We start from the raw sequence: 9,958 nt of genomic DNA, 5'->3' as shown, positions 1-9,958 counted from the left end.
CCGTCTGACCCTGGAAGTACTTGGCCGCATCGGCAGCGCTCGCCGCCATATCCATATATACATCCTTCGAACTCCATAGCCGATCCAAAGAGGCATACTATGGATCTCCGAACTTCCTCCGCAACATAAAGGATTTCCCAGCTACAATATCCCCGGCTTCCCGCAGCTCCTCCTTCTTCGCCCTCATAGCAGAGCGGATGTCTTTTCTCGTCGCAGCAGCCTTCTCAAGGTCCGATGCCTTCGCTAGGTTTTCCTTTTCAAGAACCCGGCAACGGTCGGCGGTGGCTTTTAATTCTATGGCCATCTTGGCCATCTTATCTTGGCTCTCGCCACGCGCGGCCTTCTCGGTTTTCAACTCTTCGGCCGCCTTCAAAGCAGCCGCATTACTAAACCTGGCTTGTTCCTTGGCTCGGGCAAGTTCTGCCCGCAAGGCTTCAACAGTGGCAGCTCCATCTGCAGTCACAACATATTAAAGATACTGGCATCATGCTGCTCTTACTATGTGGCGTTTACCAGATAATGACACTTACCCTGTGCCTCGTCAAGCCTTTTGTTAACAAGCTCGATGTCGGCGTCTGCCGCATCCAACTGCCGTTTTAAATGGGCAAACTCGCTAGTCCGGCTAGGCACCGGAGCTTCCATCACCTGCACATAGAGGCCGTATGGTTATTACCTGCGAATATGATCCTATGTTCGTCGTCGTTTCCGACGACAACCAGAGTCTCAGGGGCTACTATCTACACAGGGCACACCTATCATGTGCAGGACTATCATACGTTATTTTACGTACCTCAAAGCCTGTCAGTAGACTCATAAAAGCTTCATGCAATCCTCTTTCGGCGGACAAGATTCTCTCCATCACCGTATTCATCAGCACACGGTGTTCTTCTGAGATGGCCACTCGCCCACCAACTCCCTCAGAACATCCGATCGCACACCAGACGGTGCTGGACTCTTTTTTCCGCTCTCTTCGGGAGCCAGACACTGGGAACTTCGGGGGTCAATGGGATTATCTTCTGGCCTCACCGGACCCGGAGAGGCCCTCCGCGACGACACTTCAGGGTCACCCGCTTCCTGAGTGGAGGAGTCCGGAGGGGGCGTTTCGCTCTCCATCATCTCCGGAAGAAGATCCCCTGAAGACGAGCTCATTTGAGAGGGGCTAAGGCCCGAACTGCAAAAATATATGCGGTGGTTATTTTCTCAGAAGAAAAAGATGGCATACCTGTACTATTTAAGTATTTCGGGTCACTTACGACTCGCTGGAGAATTGATCTCCCCGCGGACTTTGTGCGGCAAAAGCACCCCCCAAGGTAGGACCCTCTGTGGGAGACATCTTCTCCCATTTGGAAGCTTCGGCGTCCGAATCCCCGGGCGCAGTCCTTTTCCTCCTCCGGTCGTCTTCCTCCATGGAGACGCTCGCTCCCTCGGTTAGAATGGCAGCGTTCGGGGCCCACGTCCGCCCGTATTATCCTTCCCAGTATCTTCCTTCAAGGGCTCCGGGCAAGGTGCGACCTGGAGCATCTTTTCCAATACCGGATTGTCCAAACCCTCAGGGAGGGGGGCCGAACACCGAATCAACTTCGCCTTTGTTAGCCAGTCCTGGTCAAAAAGCGAATTCTCATAAATAACTTCGTAACAAATGAGAGATAGTATGTTCGGCCGGAAGATTCATTACCTATTCGGCGGCGCGGTTACTGCTCAGGCCCACGTCCTCGGTGATTTCCGGACACTCTACCTGGGGTCTGAAGAATGACTTGTACATCTCCTCGTGCGTCAGGCCGAGGAAAATTTGGATGACACGCGGTCCCTCAGGATTGAACTCCCACAAGCGAAGGGGCCGGCGTTTGCAAGGCTGGACTTGACGAACCAGCATAACTTGTATTACCGCAACCAAACTAAAATCTCCATTGAAGAGATCTCAAATGCGGCTTTGCAGTTAGGCACGTCCTTGGCTGGACCCCAGCTCAGACCTCTGCTGATCCATGACATCAGTTGTGGTGGAGGGCCCGAGCGGAAAACAGGGGCGGCCACCCACTTGGCACTTCTAGGAGCCGTGATGTAGAACCACTCCTGTTGCCACAATTCAGACACCTCTGGAATGGATCCTTTGGGCCATGGAGCTCCCGTCATCTTGCATGTTGAGGCACCTCCACACGCTACATGTTGCCCCTCGATCATCTTCGGCTTTACTTCAAAGGTCTTGAGCCACAAGCCAAAGTGAGGGGTAACCCGGAGGAAGGCCTCACACACGACAATAAATGTCGTGATATGAAGAAAGGAGTCCGGAGCTAGATCATGGAAGTCTAGCCCGTAATAAAACATCAAAACCCTAATGAAAGGATCCAGAGCAAGGCCTAGACCTCGGAGGAAGTGGGAGACGAACACGATGCTCTCATTGGGTTTGGGGGAGGGGACGGCCTGCCGTTAGGCAGGCAGCCGATGCACAACCTCGGCGGTCAGATATCTGGCCTCCCTCAACTTTTTGATGTCTTCTTCCGTGACGGAGGAAGGCACCCATCGGCCTTCAAGGCTAGATCCGTACATGATTGAAGGTTCGGAGCACCTGACCTGAACTTTGGGTGTTTGAGCTCGAGGTGGGGGAAGGATTCGATTGAGCACGGGAGGGAAAAAATAAAAGCCTTGTCCCTTTATAAAGAGGGTGAATATCAAGCGTCCTCTCCGTGGCCGTTTGGACTTGCCTATAGTCTAGGAGTCCTAGAAGCGGTTGGGTTACCCACGCCCGTATTGATGAGAATCCTGGAACAAGACGTGCCAAGGAAACCGCCTTGCATGACGCGCTGAGGTGGGATAGTAAAATGATTCAAATAAAGGCTTGGCCGTGGTGCGTCACACTACGGAATACGTCAGCAGATTAGATTTGTGTAAATATTATTCTCTCTATGGCAATATGTGGAAACTTATTTTGCAGAGCCGGACACTATCTTTGTGTTTAAAATCTTCTATGAAGTACTTGGAGGAGGAACCCGCCTTGCAATGCCGAAGACAAACTGCGCGCCGGACTCGTCGTCATTGAAGCCTGGTTCAGGGGCTACTAAGGGAGTCCTGGATTAGGGGGTGTCCAGATGGCCGGACTATACCTTCAGCCGGACTCCTGGACTATGAAGATACAAGATGGAAGACTTCGTCCCGTGTCCGGAAGGGACTTTCCTTGGCGTGGAAGGCAAGCTTGGCGATACGGATATGCAGATCTCCTACCATTGTAACCGACTTTGTGTAACCCTAACCCTCTCCGGTGTCTATATAAACCAGAGGGTTTTAGTCCGTAGGACAACATACAGGACAACAATCATACCATAGGCTGGCTTCTAGGGTTTAGCCTCTCCGATCTCGTGGTAGATCTACTCTTGTACTACCCATATCATCAATATTAATCAAGCAGGACGTAGGGTTTTACCTCCATCAAGAGGGCCCGAACCTGGGTAAAACTTCGTGTCCCTTGTCTCCTGTTACCATCCGGCCTAGACGCACAGTTCGGGACCCCCTACCCGAGATCCTCCGGTTTTGACACCGACACTTTTGTTGTAGTTGCGGATGCTTGCAATAGAAGTTAATCATAAGTGGGATGCTTGTTCAAGTAAGAACAGCACCCAAGCACCGGTCCACCCACATATCAAATTATCAAAGTACCGAACGCGAATCATATGAACGTGATGAAAACTAGCTTGACGATATTCCCATGTGTCCTCGGGAGCGCTTTTCCTATTATAAGAGTTTGTTCGGGCTTGTCCTTTGCTACAAAAAGGATTGGGCCACCATTCTGCACTTTATTTACTTTTGTTACTTGTTGCTCGTTACAAATTATCTTGTCACAAAACTATCTGTTACCACTTGTTTCAGTACTGGCAGAGAATACCTTGCTAAAAACCGCTTATCATTTCCTTCTGCTCCTCGTTGCATTCGACACTCTTACTTATCAAAAGGACTACGATAGATCCCCTATACTTTTGGGTCATCAAGACTCTTTTCTGGCGCCGTTGCCGGGGAGTGTAGCACCTTTGGAAGGTGGAATTTGGTAAGGAAAAATTTATATAGTGTGCTGAAATTTACTGTCACTTGTTACTATGGAAAGTAATTCTCTGAGGGGCTTGTTCGGGGTATCTTCACCCCTTCTAGTAGAGAAAAGAGTTGCTCCTCAACCTACTGAACCTATTGAAAATGAAACTCCTTTTGAATTTCCTTCGGGTATGATGGAAAAACTGCTAGCTAATCCTTTTACAGGAGATGGAACAAAGCATCCTGATGAGCACTTAATATATGTGGATGAAGTTTGTGGATTATTTAAGCTTGCAGGTATACCCGATGATGTTTCTAAGAAGAAGGTCTTCCCTTTATCTTTGAAGGGAGACGCATTGACATGGTATAGGCTATGTGATACGAGATCATGGAACTATAAAAGATTGAAATTGGAATTTCATCAAAAGTATTACCCTATGCATCTTGTTCATCGTGATCGCAATTACATATATAATTTTTGGCCTCGCGAAGGAGAAAGCATCGCTCAAGCTTGGGGGAGGCTTAAATCAATGTTATATTCATGCCCCAATCATGAACTCCCAAGAAGAATAATTATTCAAAGTTTTTATGCTCGGCTTTCTCATATTAATCAAACCATGCTCGATACTTCTTGTGCTGGATCTTTTATGATGAAGACTATTGAATTTAAATGGGACTTATTGGATAGAATTAAATGCAACTCTGAAGATTGGGACCTCGACGAAGGTAAGGAGTCAGGTATGACACCTAAGTTTGAATGTGTTAAATCTTTTATGGATACCGATATTTTCCGTAAGTTTAGCACTAAATGTGGACTTGACTCTGAGATAGTAGCTTCTTTCTGTGAATCTTTTGCTACTTATGTTGATCTCCCTAAGGAGAAGTGGTTTAAATATCATCCTCCCATAGAAGTAAAAGTAGTTGCACCTATTAAAGTTGAAGAAAAGAGTGTCACTTATAATGATCCTATTGTTCCTACTTGTTATGTTGAGAAACCACCTTTTCCTGTTAGAATAAAGGATCATGCTAAAGCTTCAACTGTTGTTCGTAAAAGCAATATTAGAACTTATACACCTCCTGAGCAAGTTAAAGTAGAACCTGATATTGCTATTGCTAAAGATCTCTTGTCTGATAATATTGATGGGCATGTTATTCAATTTTGCGGTGAAGCTGCTAGAGTTGCTAAACCTTATGCTAAAGATAAACATAGACTTGTGGTAGGCGTGCCTGTTATTTCGGTTAAAATAGGAGATCATTGTTATCATGGCTTATGTGATATGGGTGCTAGTGCTAGTGCCATACCTATTGACTTATACAAAGAAATTAGGCATGACATTGCACCTGTTGAGTTAGAAGAAATTGATGTCACTATTAAACTTGCTAATAGGGATATTATATCACCAGTGGGAATTGTTAGAGATGTCAAAGTCTTGTGTGGGAAAACTAAATATCCTGCTGATTTTCTTGTTCTTGGTTCCCCACAAGATAGCTTTTGTCCCATTATATTTGGTAGACCCTTCTTGAACATTGTTAATGCTAGGATAGATTGTGAAAAGAATGTTGTTACTATTGGCTTGGATGACATGGTTCATGAGTTTAGTTTCTCTAAATTTAGTAAACAATATCGTGAGGAAGAATTACCTAGTAAGGATGAAATTATTGGTCTTGCTTCTATTGCCGTACCTCCTAGTGATCCTTTAGAAGACTATTTGCTAGACCATGAAAATGATATGTTCATGAATGAAAGAAGGGAAATAGATGAAGTATATTTTAAACAGGAACCTATTCTGCAACACAATTTGTCTGTTGAAATTTTAGGGGATCCTCCTCCACCCAAGGGTGATCCCGTGTTTGAGCTTAAACCGTTGCCTGATAATCTTAAATATGCTTATCTTGATGAAAAGAAGATATATCATGTTATTATTAGTGCTAACCTTTCAGAGCATGAAGAAGAAAAATTATTGAAAACTCTGAAGAAGCACCGTGCTGCTATTGGATATACTCTTGATGATCTTAAGGGCATTAGTCCCACTCTATGTCAACATAAAATAAATTTGGAAGCTGATGCCAAACCAGTTCGTGATCCTCAACGACGTTTGAATCCTAAAATGAAAGAAGTGGTAAGAAAATAAATACTCAAGCTTTTGGAGGCAGGTATAATTTATCCCGTTGCTGATAGTCAATGGGTAAGTCCTGTCCATTGTGTCCCTAAGAAGGGAGGTATCACTGTTGTTCCTAATGATAAAGATGAATTGATTCCACAAAGAATTATCACAGGTTATAGGATGGTAATTGATTTCCGCAAATTAAATAAAGCTACTAAGAAAGATCATTACCCCTTACCTTTTATCAATCAAATGCTAGAAAGATTATGCAAACATACACATTACTGCTTCCTAGATGGTTATTCTGGTTTCTCTCAAATACCTGTGTCGGCTAAAGATCAATCGAATACTACTTTTACATGCCCTTTTGGTACTTTTGCTTATAGACGTATGACTTTTGGTTTATGTAATGCACCTGCTATCTTTCAAAGATGCATGATGGCTATATTCTCTGACTTTTGTGAAAAGATTTCTGAGGTTTTCATGGACGACTTTTCCGTCTATGGTTCCTCTTTTGATGATTGCTTGAGCAATCTTGATCGAGTTTTGCAGAGATGCGAAGAAACTAATCTTGTCTTGAATTGGGAAAAGTGCCACTTTATGGTTAATGAAGGTATTGTCTTGGGGCATAAAGTTTCTAAAAGAGGTATTGAAGTTGATAAAGCCAAGGTTGATGCTATTGAAAAGATGCCATGTCCCAAGGACATCAAAGGTATAAGAAGTTTCATTGGTCACGCCAGATTTTATAGAAGGTTCATTAAGGACTTCTCAAAAATTTCTCGGCCTCTGACGAATTTATTGCAAAAAGATATACCATTTGTCTTTGATGATGATTGTGTAGAAGCATTTGAAGTACTTAAGAAAGCATTAGTCTCTGCACCTGTTGTTCAACCGCCTGATTGGAATTTACCCTTTGAAATTATGTGTGATGCTAGTGATTACGCTATAGGTGCTGTTCTAGGGCAAAGAGTTGATAAGAAATTAAATGTTATCCATTATGATAGTAAGACTCTAGACAATGCTCAAAGAAATTATGCTACTACTGAAAAAGAACTTTTAGCAGTTGTATTTGCTTGTGATAAGTTCAGACCTTATATTGTTGATTCTAAAGTAACTATTCACACTAATCATGCTGCTATTAAATATCTTATGGAAAAGAAGGATGCTAAACCTAGACTTATGAGATGGGTTCTCTTGCTACAAGAATTTGATTTGCATATTGTTGATAGAAAAGGAGCTAAGAACCCCGTTGCAGACAACTTGTCTAGGTTAGAGAATGTTCTTGATGACCCACTACCTATCAATGATAACTTCCCTGATGAACAATTAAATGTTATAAGTACTTCTCGTAGTACTCCATGGTATATTGTTGCTAAGTTCATACCACCTAGTTTCACATACCAACAAAAGAAAAAGTTTTTCTATGATTTGAGACATTACTTTTGGGATGACCCACATCTTTATAAAGAAGGAGTAGATGGTGTTATTATACGTTGTGTACCTGAGCATGAACAGGAACAGATCCTACGCAAGTGTCACTTCGAAGCTTACGGAGGACACCACGCTGGAGATAGAACTGCACATAAGGTATTGCAATCCAGTTTTTATTGGCCAACTCTCTTCAAGGATGCCCGTAAGTTTGTCCTATCTTGTGATGAATGTCAAAGAATTGGTAATATTAGTAGACGTCAAGAAATGCCTATGAATTATTCACTTGTTATTGAACCATTTGATGTTTGGGGCTTTGATATATGGGACTTTTCCTGCTTCTAATGGATATACACATATTTTAGTTTCTGTTGATTACGTTACTAAGTGGGTAGAAGCTATTCCAACTAGTAGTGCTAATCATAACACTTCTATTAAAATGCTTAAAGAAGTTAATTTTCTGAGGTTTGGAGTCCCTAGATATTTAATGACTGATGGTGGTTCACACTTTATTCATGTTGCTTTCCGTAAAATGCTTGCTAAGTATGATGTTAATCATAGAATTGCATCTCCTTATCACCCTCAGTCTAGTGGTCAAGTAGAATTGAGCAATAGAGAGCTCAAATTTAATTTTGCAAAAGACTGTTAATAGGTCTAGAAAGAATTGGCCCAAGAAACTTGATGATGCATTATGGGCTTATAGAACTGCATATAAAAGTCCTATGGGTATGTCTACGTATAAAATGGTTTATGGAAAAGCATGTCACTTACCTCTCGAACTAGAACATAAGGCATATTGGGCTATTAAAGAGCTCAACTATGATTTCAAACTTGCCGGTGAGAAGAGGTTATTTGATATTAGCTCACTTGATGAATGGAGAACCCAAACTTATGAAAATGCCAAGTTGTTTAAATAAAAAGTTAAAAGATGGCATGACAAAAGGATACAAAAGCGTGAGTTTAATGTAGGTGATTATGTATTGCTATACAACTCTCGTTTAAGATTTTTTGCAGGGAAACTTCTCTCTAAATGGGAAGGCCCCTATGTTATCAAGGAGGTCTATTGTTCTGGTGCCATAAAGATCAACAACTTTGAAGGTACGAATCTGAAGGTGGTAAACGGTCAAAGAATTAAACATTATGTCTTAGGTAATCCCATAAATGTTGAAACCAATATTATTGAAACCGTAACCCCAGAGGAATAAATAAGGGACACCTTCTAGACCGTTTCAGACTCCGAAAAGGAATAGGTATGTGGTACGGTAAGTAAACCGACTCCAAAATAATTTTTAAGGCAATATTTCTCCGTTTTGGAATATTTAGAAAAATAGAAAAATAAGTACCAGTCTGGGAAGGACACGAGGGTGGTGGGCGCGCCCTACCCCTCTAGGCGTGCCCCCTACCTCGTGAGCACCTCGTGTGCCTTCCGGACTCCGTTTTCTTGCACGATACGTATTTTGGTCGGTAAAAATTCACTATATATTCTCCCGAAGGTTTTGACTCCCGTATCACGCAAATCTCCTCTATTCTTGTTTCGAGCTGTTTTCTGTCAGGGTTGTCAAGGCCAGGCATCATGTCGTCCCCCTCCTCCTACAATGGTGACAAAGATGCTTGGCTAATGAAGATAGAGCTGAAGAGGGAAGAGCCCATGGAGATCAACAAGGATGAAGGGATCAAGAAGGCCACGAAGAATCAAGCTCCGGCAGTAGAAGACATCCTTCAACTTGACCACAATCTTCTTACCCCAACTGAGATCGAAGCTTTCAAGATGATTGAGTTAGCCCGTATATAGAATAAGTATCTCACCCATGAAAATATTTTCTTGAAGGAGCATATTATCACACTCAAGGGCATTATCCGCAAGCTGGAGGACCTCTTACACTCTATGTGCGATTATCCATCACCACCACCTTCTTCGCCAACCAAGGAGACATAATCACATGGGTATGGGCACTCCCCTTGGCAACTGCCAAGCTTGGGGGAGGTGCCCCTGTATCGTATCACAATCATAACTCCTATCTTTACCGTTTTTCTTAGTTCGATCCTATTAGTAGTATCTTGATCTAGTAGAATAAAGTTTATGGCATGATCTAGTTTTGAGTTTTGCTTTATGATCTCTCTATGTAATCGAGTTCGTGAGCTATGTATAATAAAGATTAATGTTGAGTCAAGGACTTGATTGTTTTACCATGATCTTGGGTGAATAAAAAAGAAAGAAGAAAAGAATAAAAAGAAACAAAGAGTTCATATTGATCTTATTATGAGTAATGGCTTCACAAAGAAAGAGTATGATGATTTAAAGTTGTTGGGAGTTGGCAGACATAGCTTTGGTCATCGTTGCAATTAATAGGAAATAATAAGGAAAGAGAGGTTTCACATATAGATATATTATCATCGACATCTTTTATGAT

This window comes from Triticum urartu, chromosome 3A, assembly GCF_056163025.1.
Source record: "Triticum urartu cultivar PI428250 chromosome 3A, HENAU_Tu73, whole genome shotgun sequence".
Classification (NCBI taxonomy): Eukaryota; Viridiplantae; Streptophyta; class Magnoliopsida; order Poales; family Poaceae; genus Triticum; species Triticum urartu.
Note: the sequence above shows the minus strand (reverse complement) of the source record.